Genomic DNA, 14683 nt, shown 5'->3' with positions numbered 1-14683 from the left:
AACCATTAGGAGAGGGGAATTTCAAAATTGTACATTTAAAAAGATTTATAATATAGAAATCAGTTTTATAAATTCAGGAATTAGTAGTAATCTTAATTTTTATTTTCTAACAATTTATGCATGTGTCTAAGCAATAGCTGAGTAATCTCTAGAGCTAGAGACCAGATTTCCTAATCACTGACTCTTGATTTTTTAGTTATTCATTTTTTCTATTACATAATTCTTCAAAACATTTTATACAAAATTGCACCTGTCAATGAATTTGTTACAAATTTAAGTATTTTAAATAGATTCATTTTTTGGTAACCTTTTAAAGGAGCAAACCCCCAAATTGTCTTTCATGATTCATATAGAACATACACATTTACTTGTCTAATTTTCTTCATTCTCTGTGTATCCTTTGTTTAAAAGCATACTTTGGTAGGCTGAGGAGCAGCAATGCACTACTAAGAGCTAGCTGCTGATTGGTGGATGCATATTTATGCCTCTTTTCATTGGCCCACCTGGCGTGTGCAGCTAGCTCCCAGCAGTGCATTGCTACTCCTTCAATAAAGGATTTTATTTGCCTGACATTTATTTGTTCCTGCTTTAGGACCAACTTTACACCTGTGTGTTCTACTTTACAGGAAAAAAATGTGGATGGGCCATACCATAGGTGGGGCATACAGTGAAGGGGCTAATGGGGGTGGGGAATAAGGGGGCTGTACTGGAGGCCCCCACAAATGTTTCTTGTCCAGGGCCCCGCAAATGCTAAGGGTGGTCCTGTGTGAAGCAGAGGAACTTACTTTACTCACTCTTAGAATTTAGTTATAAAGTCCTAATCATACAGTTAACCTTTACAATAATACTAACCTAAGCCTAATTTTAACCCTATTGTGACTCTAATCTTACCCTATTCTTATCCCACCTTTACCCTTAGCCAATTTCCTACCGTAAACCTAACCCTTCTATAATCCCACACTAAATATACATAAACCCTAATCCTAAAATCTCGTTAAAGCTACCAGGACTGAATCTTTAAACCGATGAATACATTAATTAACCCTTATCCTAAACCTAACCATGTCCTAAATCTAATCATACCAGTTCCCTAAATTTAAATCCACAAGCTCAGTTATATTGTTGCAAGTATATTTTATATTTTTAAGATAGCAGTGCTTTAATACTAATGCTACTCTAACCCAGGGATCAAGTCCTACAAAAAAAAGGTATGGGAACTCACCAAGACTTCCATTCCTTCACAATTAATATTGTTTTATACACACACACACACACACACACACACACTGTATTTATATGTATATAATATGTACACTTTGGTAAATGAAAGCAAATTAAAACCAATGAAGGGTTAAATGGTTGCCTTTTGGCTGAGACTCCTCCTCTGCCACACCCACTTAATGCGCAATTGACCTATTCCTGCTAAGGGGCGCTAAATAACCCCAGAGCAAGCCACACAGAAATGTAAGCATCATGTGTTAAGGGAGACAAATCAACAGATTATTCAGTAGTTACTGGAGAAAAAAAAACACATTTTTTTGCAATTGGATACAGTTTGGAACAACAAAATTCTTTGTAAAATCATCTTCATTCACACAGGAAAGCTCGATATATTCAATAATTTTTCTGCAAATACGTGAATTCAATTTCTCATTTGAGGCACTGTGACTCAAGACATTAAATTGTCAGATACATCAAAATTATTAACTAAATAAGAGTGCAAGAGTACAAAAATAAATGTTTAAAAATAAGATTTTACCTGTTGTATAAAAAATGAGGGAGAAAATGTTTAGAAAGAAAATAAATAAGTGACCCTTGGTGACTGTAAAAAAGTTATGAATGCAAATCTGTTAACAAAACACGGATATTCATTTTGTTTTCACGAACAAATGCAGCTCTGAAATTTAAAGCAAAGTAATAAATACTGACTAAATTTGTTAGTACACTGTAAAAAATAATGTGCTGGGTTTACTCAAAAAAATTGAGGCAGCTATTTGCATCAGCTTTTTAAGTAATGTCAACTAAACTTATTTTTGTTTGACTCATTAGACTTTTCAAGTTCTAAACTCGTAATGTTAAGTAAAGCAAACTCTATTTTTTAATTTACAGACCATAATTTTAAATTAAAGGGACAGTCTACACCAGAATATTTATAGATAATCCATTTATTACCCATTCGCTAGTTTTGCATAACCAACACAGTTATATTAATACACTTTTTACCTCTGTGATTATCTTGTATCTAAGCCTCTGCAACTGCCCCTTATTTCAGTTCTTTTGACAGACTTGAATTTTAGCCAATCAGTACTGGCTCCTAAGAACTCCACGTGCGTGAGCACAGTGTTATCTAAATAAAACACATGAACTAACACCCTCTAGTGGTGAAAAACTGTCAAAATGCCCTGAGATAAGAGGCGGCCTTCAAGGGCTTCGAAATTAGCATATGTACCTCCTAGATTTAGCTTTCAACTAAGAATACCAAGAGAACAAAGCAAAATTGGTGATAGAAATAAATTGGAAAATTGTTTAAAATTGCATGCCCTATCTGAATAATGAAAGTTTGTTTTGGACTAGACTGTCCCTTTAAGACTGTACTTATTATCTTGGCTAGATCTATTATTGTAACAATAATAGGGGTGAATGGTCTCAGTCAGCTCAGGACACTGTATTTATAAAATACAATTTGATTTTCAGACCAGCTCTATACCATGTGCTAGAACTGTTCCACTAGACTTCCCTGTAAGAACCAGGCAAGACCACAAAAAAGAACTGCTAACTAGTGATGTCGTGAACTGTTTGCCCGCGAACGGTTCACATCGAACATAGCTTGTTCGCGTTTGCGTTTGTGGGCGAACACATGGCGATGTACGATCCGCCCCTATGTGTCATCATTGAGGAAACTTTGACCCTGTATGTCACAGCCGTCTGACACATTAGAGCCAATCAACATCAGACACTCCCTCACAGACCCTCCCAGCTACTCGGAATCCGCCATTTAAGACTCATAACGACCATGCTTTCTTAATGAGAGGACGTGTTGTGTTTTTGCTCCTGACATTAATAGGAAAAACATAGCTAGGCTAGTGTATTTAGTGTCCACTACAGTCCAGAAGGACTCCACTCATCTCTGCTGCAAGCACAGCACCTTTTTAGGGCTATACTTCGTGCCGTTTTTTTTTTTTTCATATTTTTTTTATTAGCATTTGCCTGGCTTTCAGCTGTGTGTTTAAGGCTCCCAGCATATGCTGTGATTACTGCCACCACTGATATCTCCCTAACAACATTAGTTTAAATTTAACTAACCAAAAATTTTAATTATTTTACTATTGTAATTTTTTTTCATTTTCTATCAGGCCTGTGTCACACAGCATATACTCTGGTTCATTGCTCTGTGCCAGTCACCAGTGTTAATATCCGTTTATAACATTATTTTAAATTTAATTTTTTTTATTTAAATCATTTTTCTAGTGTAATCTAATTACATTTACTATCAGGCCTGTGTCTGTCAGGCTCACTCAGCATTAATATACCTCATTTTTTCAGTCTTTTGGTTAATTGGTCTGTGCCAGGCAGCCACTCACCACTCATATCTTCTTCACCTTAATTTAAATATAAAAAAAAAAAGTTTAAATTTGTTTGCTAGTGCAATCTAATATAGTTTTCTATCAGGCCTGTGTGTTTTGCTGACATACAGAGCCTACTGTGTTTACTTGCTGCCCTCCCTAGTCTATGAGCCACGACTCATATGTGTTTAACCTTTTTTTAATTCCCCCCCCAAAAAATAATTTAAATCATTTTTCTAGTGTAATCTAATAGTATTTTCTAGCAGGCGTGTGTGTATCTGACTTACAGAGCCTACTGTTTTTAATAGCTGCCCTTCCAAGGCTATCAGCCACAACTCATATGTATGTGCTTAACCTTTTTCTTAAAATTCCCCAACAAAAGTATTTAAATCATTATGCTAGTGTAATCTAATTTTATTTTCTATCAGGCCTGTGTCTAACTGTCTATCTGACTTATACAGCATACTGTTGTTAATTGCTACCCTCATATCTGCCAGCCTGTGTGCCAGGCCCAACTAGCCAATTAGTGGCACCAATCATAATTATTGTAACAGTATCAAAAAAATTAAAAATGGGGGGCGGAGCCAACGTCTGAGCTGAACAGACGCACACTTCAGGAGCTCCGGCTATAATTTTCGTTAAAATCCAGTTTGCCAACTCCTTAGTCTTATATTTTCCACAAATTTAGTGAGTTTAGTAACTTGGGAGTTGTACTGGGTCTGAATCTCAGAGAACATTGCTCTATGGCGGTAGCTTCTCCAGGCAAGATGAGCATCACTAATTGAAGTACCCGGGAGTGGCCATTTCCCTACCCACGTGGAGTCTAGCGAGAGAGACTAATCTGGCTACCTAACTTTCACTGATTCTGTGCCTTCTAGAAGCACCATGGCATCTGCAGCCCACATACTCGAAGTGCTGAGCAACCTTCTGGAGGGCTACCAAGAGGCTTTCACACAAACGCTAAGGACGGCATTTCAATTTGAGGGGGCAGAACCGACAGAGCCCGATCACTACCAGGTCGACTCTGTAGCAGTCAGCACTGGAGATATTGCTTGGGAACCTCAGCGCCTGACATCTACTTTGTCTGTAGCAGGGAAGATAAAAGACACAGCACCCGTGAGAGCATCTACCTCAACTGACAAAACAGACTCTGAGGCTACACAATACGGTATGCGGAGCCTACTTACCCTGCCTACCGATTGCAAAACTGCTGAGCCACTTACCCATGTCAGTCAAGCAAAGCGGAGACACAGATGGAAAGCCGTTGAGGGAGCTGCACCCATCAATGATAGGAGAGACCCAGTGCCCAGGGATAATGTTGAAACAATGGCAAAACTCTTGGCAGCATACAGTGAGGTATTGGCCTACATAAAGAACCCATGCAGACAGACCACCATTTCTATATTGGGGTATATCGCTGGCTTCATGAATCATACTAGTACTATGGTTATGCACAACGCTAAACAAAGTACGCAGTGGCACAAGACTTTCACACTAAGTGGGCTGAAGCCTCCTCCAACACTTTACCTTGGAACTTATATCCTGAAAACTGGAGTAGGTTAAATATGTTATCTATCATTGAACTTTGGTGAGACAAGGCATTGGCTTAAGCTTTATTGGGACTTTGTTATTTTTGTTACTCGAGTGACAAACTTGTTGCTTATGTATTCCATGCAGTCATACAGTTTTGGCTGTCTTTAAAAAAAGTTCTACAGTCCTCAATGCTGGTTGTTTACTATAGATCAGCAGTCAGATAATATCTACCTTTTCCAGCTTCACAGATCTCATCCGCATTGCAGAACCTAGACTCAGATTAATGTCCTCTCGTGGGAGATGTAATTACCACTTTCTGCCACCGGAGGGGAGTCAAGACTTCATTCTTCACTGTTTATAGCATATCTTTGCAAACGTCTGTCAGTTTCACTGTATTACTTGGGTCTTCTCCAAAATTTCTAGTTCTACCCTTGTCGAGTTCCCCTCTGCAGACCCTTGACATTTGTAGGTCACAACTGGGAGGAAAGTTTCTACTTATTCAGCAGTTTGGTAATATTGAGTGAGCTGCTTATAATTGAAATCATTATTTATCTATATCACAAGTCTGTCCTATTACTAATTTATCTGCTAATTGGAAATTGAGCTACCTATTTGTCTTGTACAATATTTGCATGTCTATGTTCTCTGTTATTTAATTCACTTAAACTTGTCATATGCACTCTATACTCCAAAGAAGGGTAATTACCCCTACTGTCTTAGCTCCTAATCAGTACTTACCACATCTTGTTACCTGTCTCCTGCCTTAGGATATAGTCTGTGCAGTACTTAGGGTTATCCACTGAAAATGTTATTAGCTAATACATGCTCTGTTCTGTTGGGGCGCTGATAGTGCTTTTCATTCAACTATTCCCCTCATATATACCTACCTTTGTGTGCTGGTGACACTCTAGCATATTGAGCCCCTTGCAGGTACACAATTTCTATACACTGCTATTTTGAGCCTGTATATTTATAGACCTAGAGGTACAACTTCAAAATACTATTTAAAGCTATGTGTATTAGCTCCTTACTTAAACTATTTAGACTAGATTATGGGGTCCGTTAGCTCTTAGATGTAAGATGCATACAGACCATAATTGCACTGCCCCACATCCTGCCACTACTAAATAACTCTGTGGACTATGGATCCTTGTTCTCTTATCTTAACATGGCGGGGGGGCTGGGCTGCCAGCGGCCGGGGCGGCTGGGCTCACCCGCTGTAGATCACTTTTAGGTCTCAGGGTTCTTATATACACATTCACAGGTTGTGGGGCACCTATAACGAGCGTCATTACATTTCTGCTAACTAGAACATCAGGCTATAATTCCCATATATCTGAGCACATATTATGTTATAATACAGCACTATATATAGAAGTGAAACCGCTGTTAGACCTGTATAAATACTCCTGTCATATTTGTACCTTTACCAAGGTTGATGCCCTTGTTTGCTATATTTATGTTACAACTGCTACAATTTTTACAACATTCTTGCTTGAGGGGTTAAAAGAGTTTTGGGGGAGTACTTGTTTCTAAAGGGTTAGACAATTATATTTACCATGCCTTGTTTATATATACCTTGGTTTTATACAAGGGCTGTCAGCCAGGATCCAGCTGCCCGCCTATAGATTTAATACATTTGTGTACATTTATACTCCTTCGCACACCCTATATAGCTAATCGATACTGAGGTAAAGAAGTCCAAACCATTAGATGAGAAATACTAGTGCTCCCCATTAAATACCTCAATCCTCTCAGATGGCTTCAAACTTTTGTCCCTCATTAGAACTTACATATCGTTACATGTAGCCTTTTATTTATGCATTTCGCATGTATGCCTATGCGGGCTAGTCCTGCGTGGCACTTGATGTGAATTGTAATTTTGATATGAATCCAGTAGTTTCTATGTTTTTATGAATGCATACATGTATGTACTACCCTGCAATACTGAAGCCAGTCTACTCAATACATTCAGCACCTGTTGTCTATTATATGTGTTCGCCTACCCTCCTTTTTATTCGCAACAAACCTCTAAGTCCGTCAGTTATTTATTCCCTTCATCTCACTGTCATTACCACCTCCTCCCCCCCCACCACCATAAAGAACCTCCTTTTACAGGAGAGCTACCTACGCGGCTTATCTTTCCTATGCCGCATCTTCTTCATAGTTCTTTCTCAATAGCACCATATGTCTTTATTCCATAATAACCCTTCATGTTTCGCACCCTAACTATCTTCTTTAACTCAGTTAAAAAAATTATTCTAATTAGACATATATCCAAAAGAGACTAGTCTTACCATTCTATTTCCTCTAGACATCATTTTAGAAGACAGGAGCCCAAAGGTGGCTTATTTTATTAAGAGAGGAAAATACTATAAAGCAGAAAACGAGGTTTCAGTTTTACCTGTTACATATAAATATAGAGAGATTACTTTGGGTTTTCTCATGAACAGTTTTTACCTATATGTGACCACAGAATAGTTTTGAATTTCAAAATATTGTCATGGTTTGAAAGAATGTTTCTGAATGTTTATGTAACATGTTTATTTGATGTTGTTTTGTCAATAACCTCAATAAAAAACTTATTTAAAAAAAAAAAAAAAAAAAAAAAAATTAAAAATCATAATTTTTTGTACTGCAAATATTCAGTCTACTAGTGCCATTGAATTGCAGTTTCCTCCTGCCTGGCAGCCTGTGTGCCAGGCACAAACTAGCCAATTAGTGCCACCAATCCTACTTGTTGTAAAAGTATTGTTAATCTTTAAAATTCCAAATTGATCGCTTGTGATTCCTCAGTTTGCTCGTGCCATTGAATTGCACTTTCCTACTGCCTGCCAGCGTGTTTTCCAGGCCCAACTAGTCAATTAGTGGAACCAATCATAATTCTTGTAACAGTATATAAAAAAATAAAAATCATAATTTTTTTGGACTGCAAATATTCAGTCTCCTAGTGCCATTGAATTGCATTTACCTCCTGCCTGCCAGCCTGTGTGCCAGGCTGTCTTGCAAACTATTTACACCAATCATAATTGTTGTCACAGTATTGTTACTAATTAAAATTAACAAAATTTTGTTTGTTGATCTTAATCCTCAGTTTGCTTGTGCCATTGAATTGCAATTTTCTACTGCCTTCCAAGCCTGTGTGCCAGGCCTACTTTCAAAATATTTACACCAATCATATTTGTTGTCAGTATACTTAATAATTAAAAATAACATTTTTGGTAATAGTTGTTCTGAATCCTCAGTTTGCTCGTGCCATTGAATTGCACTTTCCTCCTGCCTTGCAGCCTGCTGTGTGCCAGGCCCACCTAGCCAATTATTCCCAGCAATCATATTTCTTTTAACAGTATTGCAAAAATTGTCAATCATCACTGTTTTGACTGTCAGTATTCAGTCTCCTAGTGTCCTTGCATCGATTGAGCTATGTAATCTGTGTATCTATCTATCAAATCTATCTATCTCCTGGTTGTGCAAGTGGACTGTTTGCGGTTGATTGCGGTGCGTAACACTTGGAGTTTGCTCTGTCACTGTGATGCGGCCGTAACCCTTACACTACCTGATAGATACGACATCATAACTGATGTTTTAAAGCACGTTATTGCAAACAATTTGGGAATGTTAGTTGATTTAGGCCCATTATGGGTTAAAAGCAGACTCTGCATAAACTATGTAATTTTCCATGGGAGTTTTGCCATGGCTCCACCTCCAGCACGCCACAGTCCAGGTGTTAGTACCCTTGAAACAACTTTTCCATCACTATTGTGGCCAGAAAGAGTCCTTGTAGGTTTTAAAGTTAGCCTGGCTATTGAAGTCAATGGCGGTTCGCGAACAATACCGGAAGTTCGAGTCCGCCGTTCGCGAACCGAAAATTTTAGGTTCGCGACATCACTACTGCTAACACTTGATCTTTGTTTCAAATGGGACCAGCCTCTAAAAACCGTACACTTAGCTTGGGGTGACACACTCTACATAAAACATGAACACAAAATATGTATACAGGAACCAATACCAGCACAAAATATTACTCTTAGGAAAAGAAAGGGGAGTCTAGGGAACATCTGCCACATACACCAACCCCAAATATTCTGTCCCATCAAGTTATGAAAAATATATGCAAAATATAGGCCAAGCACCTGTTATTAATGCAGCTCCACAGAATCAGTGTTTTTAAGTAAATATAACTTAAATAGTATTTCAGAAATGCACATTGTTTAAAATATTTTGTCTAGATTACTCAATATAATATGTTCAATTTAAAATCGTAAAAAAGTGTTTTCCCAACTAATGCATATTAAGTAAGGTACTCAAAATATCAAAGTAAATGAACAACAATTCATTTGTTGAAAACTATACAATTTTTGCTTTAAAATTACAACCCAACAGAATCATTTTTATCAGTGTATTCATTTGTTTCCTTTAAATGGTTAATTACTTACCTTTAGCGTGCTGGAGAGCGCTAAAGTTTCTTTAGTGCAGGCCCTGGGAGCTGCTACGCTAAGCCTCCTATTAGCCCGGTCCGGGATATGTGAAGAAGAGGAGTGGGTTAGCGCGGCTCCCAGAGTGCTAAGGGTAATTGTACGCTGCAGGTGATCTCTTTCCCCTATAGCTTAGAAACAAAAACTAATGTAAATGTTCTACGAAAATTCTGTATTAGTTTAAAAAATACTAAATACTAAATAGTGCAGCCACTAATTTCCCCAAATATTTGTTCTGAAAGATTCGTCCAAACCAAATCTTCTGCGGCTGCACATGTCTACAAGAGACTTCCAAGTCTCCTTATTTAAAAATGGTAACAAACATAAAAACAGCAAAAGCTGTGATGAAAAAGGGCACATGAAGAAACAAATAAAGCAGGACATGAAACCCCACATTTTTCTTTCATGATTCAATATTAAACAACTTGCATTTTTACTTATAGTATCACATTTGCTTCATTCTCTTGGTATTCTTTGTTGAAGAGCAATACACTACAGAGAGCCAAAGACAAAGGGCATACATGTGCAGCTACCAATCAGGAGCTAGCTCTAAGTAGTGCATTGCTGTTCCTGAGCTTACCTGGGAATTATTTTATACAAAGAATACTAAAGAAAATTAGATAATGTAAGTCATTTGGCAAGTTTTTTTAAACTTTTATTTAATTTTCTTCCTTCTCTTGTTATCCTTTGCTGAAAGGTTTATCTAGGAAAGCTCATGAGCAGCACATAACCTAGGTTCTAGCTGTTGATTGGTGGCTGCATATATATACCGATTTACTATTGGGTCACCCATGTGTTCAGTTAGAAACCAGTAGTGCATTGCTGCTCCTTCAACAAATGATACCAATAGAACAAAGCTAATTTGATAATAGAATTAGACTGGAAAGTTGTTTCAAATTGTATGTTCTACCTAAATCATGAAAGAAAATGTTTGGGTTTCATGTCCCTTTAAATTGAACTTTCCTATAAGCCAATGAAAGTCTAGAAACATGTTGTCTGTTGATTTTCTAGCCAGGCATTGATCCTAGCTAAATTTCAAACCTTAGTTATTGTACAGTGGATTTATAACAATGCAGTAAATATTATACAGAACCCGCTTTACAACAGATAGTTTATGTGCCATTCGTTTTACAAGTATTGAAGCAAAAAAAAGTGGCCAATTAGTATGTTTATAACTTTTTGTTTGCAAATCAAACAATGATCAACAACATGTACTGAAATGTATTTATTATTGACCACAATTTAATTGGCTAACCAATTTCACCAAAAAATGTCATTTCAAAGCCATTGTTGAAAGGATAAATTGCAGTGTAAAAAACAAAAAATCATCAAAAACATTTTATTTTGTTTATTTTCAAAGCTTTCTTTACATTAAACATTTTTCTTCACTTTATAAATAAGTAGCATTTAGTAGATGAGAATATATATTTTATACAACTAACAGTAAAAAAAAAAAAGCGAGTTCTCAGTTTACATAAATACAAAAACATTTTGAAACAGCTTTGAAGTTGTTAGAATTTATACAAAAGATTTAAATCAGGAAAATAGCTTTATTTAGTAAAACAGAAATACCATTTTTTAATTATCTTTCTAAAATTACTGTATATTTATAGACTTTGGTATAAAAATATTTCTTTTGTTGACATATCTGGTCACTGGTCAGGGGTGTTGCTAGGTAATTCAAGAATTGGGGGTCAATTTATCATATGCCAGGCCGACATGATTTGCTGTAGCGAATAATGTTCGGCCGACATTGCTAAATGCTGACAGCATATGCTGTCAGCATTTAACATTGCACAAGCATTTCTTGTAAAATGCTTGTGCAATGCTGCCCCCTGCACATTCGCGGCAAATCGGCAGCTAGCAGAGGGTGTCAATCATCCTGATTGGATTGGAATGATTGCAGTCCGCCACCAAAGAGCAGCGGTATTACGACAGCTGTTTCTTAACTTAAGTTTTCGGTGAGCCAGAAATCTCGGGCTTAGAAAGCTGCATCCGCTGCTTATTAAATCTACCCCATAGAGTCAGAGCCAAAGACAAAACTCAGTAGCTTATTTTCAATCTTGCTAGTTGTCTTATGAGATGGTTTGAAGGGACATGAAACCCACAATATCCTTTCATGAATCAGACATAAAACTCAATTTAAATAACTTTCTATTTTAATTCTATTATCAAATTAGCTTTGTTCTCTTGGCCTCTTTTGTTGAAAAGCAGGGTGTAAGCTTAGGAGCGTGTATATGTCTGGAGCCCTATTTAGCAACAGTTTTGCAACAATGCTATCTTTTTGAAAGACCATTAGATGGCAGCACTTTTTCCAGTCATGTAGTTCCAGACCAACAAATAATATAATGGGAATTAAGCAAATTTGATAATAGAAGTAAATTGGAAACTGTTTTTATATTGTATGCTCTGTCTGAATCACAAAAGAAAATGTTTGGTTTTTATATCCCTTTAAGTAGCCCAAAGCTTATTTTGGTGATCAAAAAAGTGTAAAATAAATGGTTTAAATCTTGTTCTAATCTGGACTAAATCATTTCTAAAATATTACCTCATGATTGTATGTGATAAAAATGAGATGATGATGTATATTCAATGGCATCTACTTATCAAGCCATTGACTTTCTTGCATTCAACGGCACCAATACGCTCGCCTAAGATCGCCTAACATCGCAGGAGCGGACCTTAATACGTTCTCCAAAGCTACAAAAAAAGCTGTCAAAAAGCCGCGCACCAAGTACGGTACGATGAGCAGCGGACTATTGTTAATTAACAGTCATCGATCTCGCTGCTCTTCGACTTTTTTTCAGCTTTCTTGGTACCCTGTCATTAAACACCCACACTATAGTATACTGTTTACCCCATATACTGACGCTCCCGGACCCCGCCGCAACTCTAATAAAGTGTTTAACCCCTAAAACCTCCGCTCCCGGACCCCGCCGCAACTCTAATAAATGTATTAACCCCTAAACCACCGCTCCCAGAGCCCACCGCAACTCTAATAAATGTATTAACCCCTAAACTGCTGCTCCTGAACCCCACCGCCACCTACATTATATACATTATATGTAGTAGCCCCTAATCTGCCCCCTACATCACTGCCACCTATTTATACTTATTAACCCCTAATCTGCCGCCCCCTACACCGCCGCCACCTACATTATATTTATTAACCCCTAATCTGCCCCCCTACACCGCCGCCACCTACCTACAATTATTAACTCCTAATCTGCCACCCCCAACGTCGCCGACACTATATTACATTTATTAACCCCTAACCCTAACCCTAACACCCCCTAACTTAAATATAATTAAAATGCATCTAAATAAATATTCCTATCATTAAATAAATTATTCCTATTTAAAACTAAATACTTACCTGTAAAATAAACCCTAACGGCTAGATTTAGAGTTTTGTCGGTAACGACCCGCGTAGCTAACACTGGCTTTTTTCTGGCCGCACCTTTAAATAACTCTGGTATTGAAAGTCCACAGAATGGCTGCGTTAGGCTCCAAAAAAGGAGCGTACAGGCATATTTAACGCAACTTCAACTCTCGATACCAGAGTTGCTTACGGACGCTGCCAGCCTCAAAAACGTGCTTGTGCACGATTCCCCCATAGAAAACAATGGGGCTGTTTGAGCTGAAAAAAAACCTAACACCTGCAAAAAAGCCGCGTTCAGCTCCTAATGCAGCCCCATTGTTTCCTATGGGGAAACACTTCCTACGTCTGCACCTAACACCCTAACATGTACCCCGAGTCTAAACACCCCTAACCTTACACTTATTAACCCCTATTCTGCCGCCCCCGCTATCGCTGACCCCTGCATATTATTTTTAACCCCTAATCTGCCGCTCCGTAAACCGCCGCTACTTACATTATCCCTATGTACCCCTAATCTGCTGCCCCTAACACCGCCGACCCCTATATTATATTTATTAACCCCTAATCTGCCCCCCATAACGTCGCCTCCACCTGCCTACACTTATTAACCCCTAATCTGCCAAGCGGACCGCACCGCTATTATAATAAAGTTATTAACCCCTAATCCGCCTCACTAACCCTATAATAAATAGTATTAACCCCTAATCTGCCCTCCCTAACATCGCCGACACCTAACTTCAAACATTAACCCCTAATCTGCCGACTGGAGCTCACCGCTATTCTAATAAATGTATTAACCCCTAAAGCTAAGTCTAACCCTAACACTAACACCCCCCTAAATTAAATATAATTTAAATCTAACGAAATAAATTAACTCTTATTAAATAAATTATTCCTATTTAAAGCTAAATACTTACCTGTAAAATAAATCCTAATATAGCTACAATATAAATTATATTTATATTATAGCTATTTTAGGATTTATATTTATTTTACAGGTAACTTTGTATTTATTTTAACCAGGTACAATAGCTAAAATAGTTAAAATAATTACAAAATTACCTGTAAAATAAATCCTAACCTAAGTTACAATTAAACCTAACACTACACTATCAATAAATTAATTAAATAAAATACCTACAATTACCTACAATTAAACCTAACACTACACTATCAATAAATTAATTAAATACAATATCTACAAATAAATACAATGAAATAAACTAACTAAAGTACAAAAAATAAAAAAGAAAGAAAATTGAAGATGCCGTTGATAGAAGACTTCAGCCGGATCATGGACCTCTTCAGCTCCTGCTTGGATGAAGACTTCAGCCGGATCATGGACCTCTTCAGCTCCCGCTTGGATGATGACTTCAGCCGGATCATGGACCTCTTCAGCCCCCCGCTTGGGCTTGGATCAGGACATCGGAGGAGCTCTTCTGGATCGATCGGTGAACCTGGTATGGTGAAGATAAGGTAGGAAGATCTTCAGGGGCTTAGTGTTAGGTTTATTTAAGGGGGGTTTGGGTTAGATTAGGGGTATGTGGGTGGTGGGTTGTAATGTTGGGGGGGGGGTATTGTATGTGTTTTTTTTACAGGCAAAAGAGCTGAATTCTTTGGGGCATGCCCCGCAAAGGGCCCTGTTCAGGGCTGGTAAGGTAAAAGAGCTTTGAACTTTAGTAATTTAGAATAGGGTAGGGCATTTTTTTATTTTGGGGGTCTTTGTTATT

This window comes from Bombina bombina, chromosome 1, assembly GCF_027579735.1.
Source record: "Bombina bombina isolate aBomBom1 chromosome 1, aBomBom1.pri, whole genome shotgun sequence".
Classification (NCBI taxonomy): Eukaryota; Metazoa; Chordata; class Amphibia; order Anura; family Bombinatoridae; genus Bombina; species Bombina bombina.
This window is presented reverse-complemented; position numbering follows the sequence as displayed.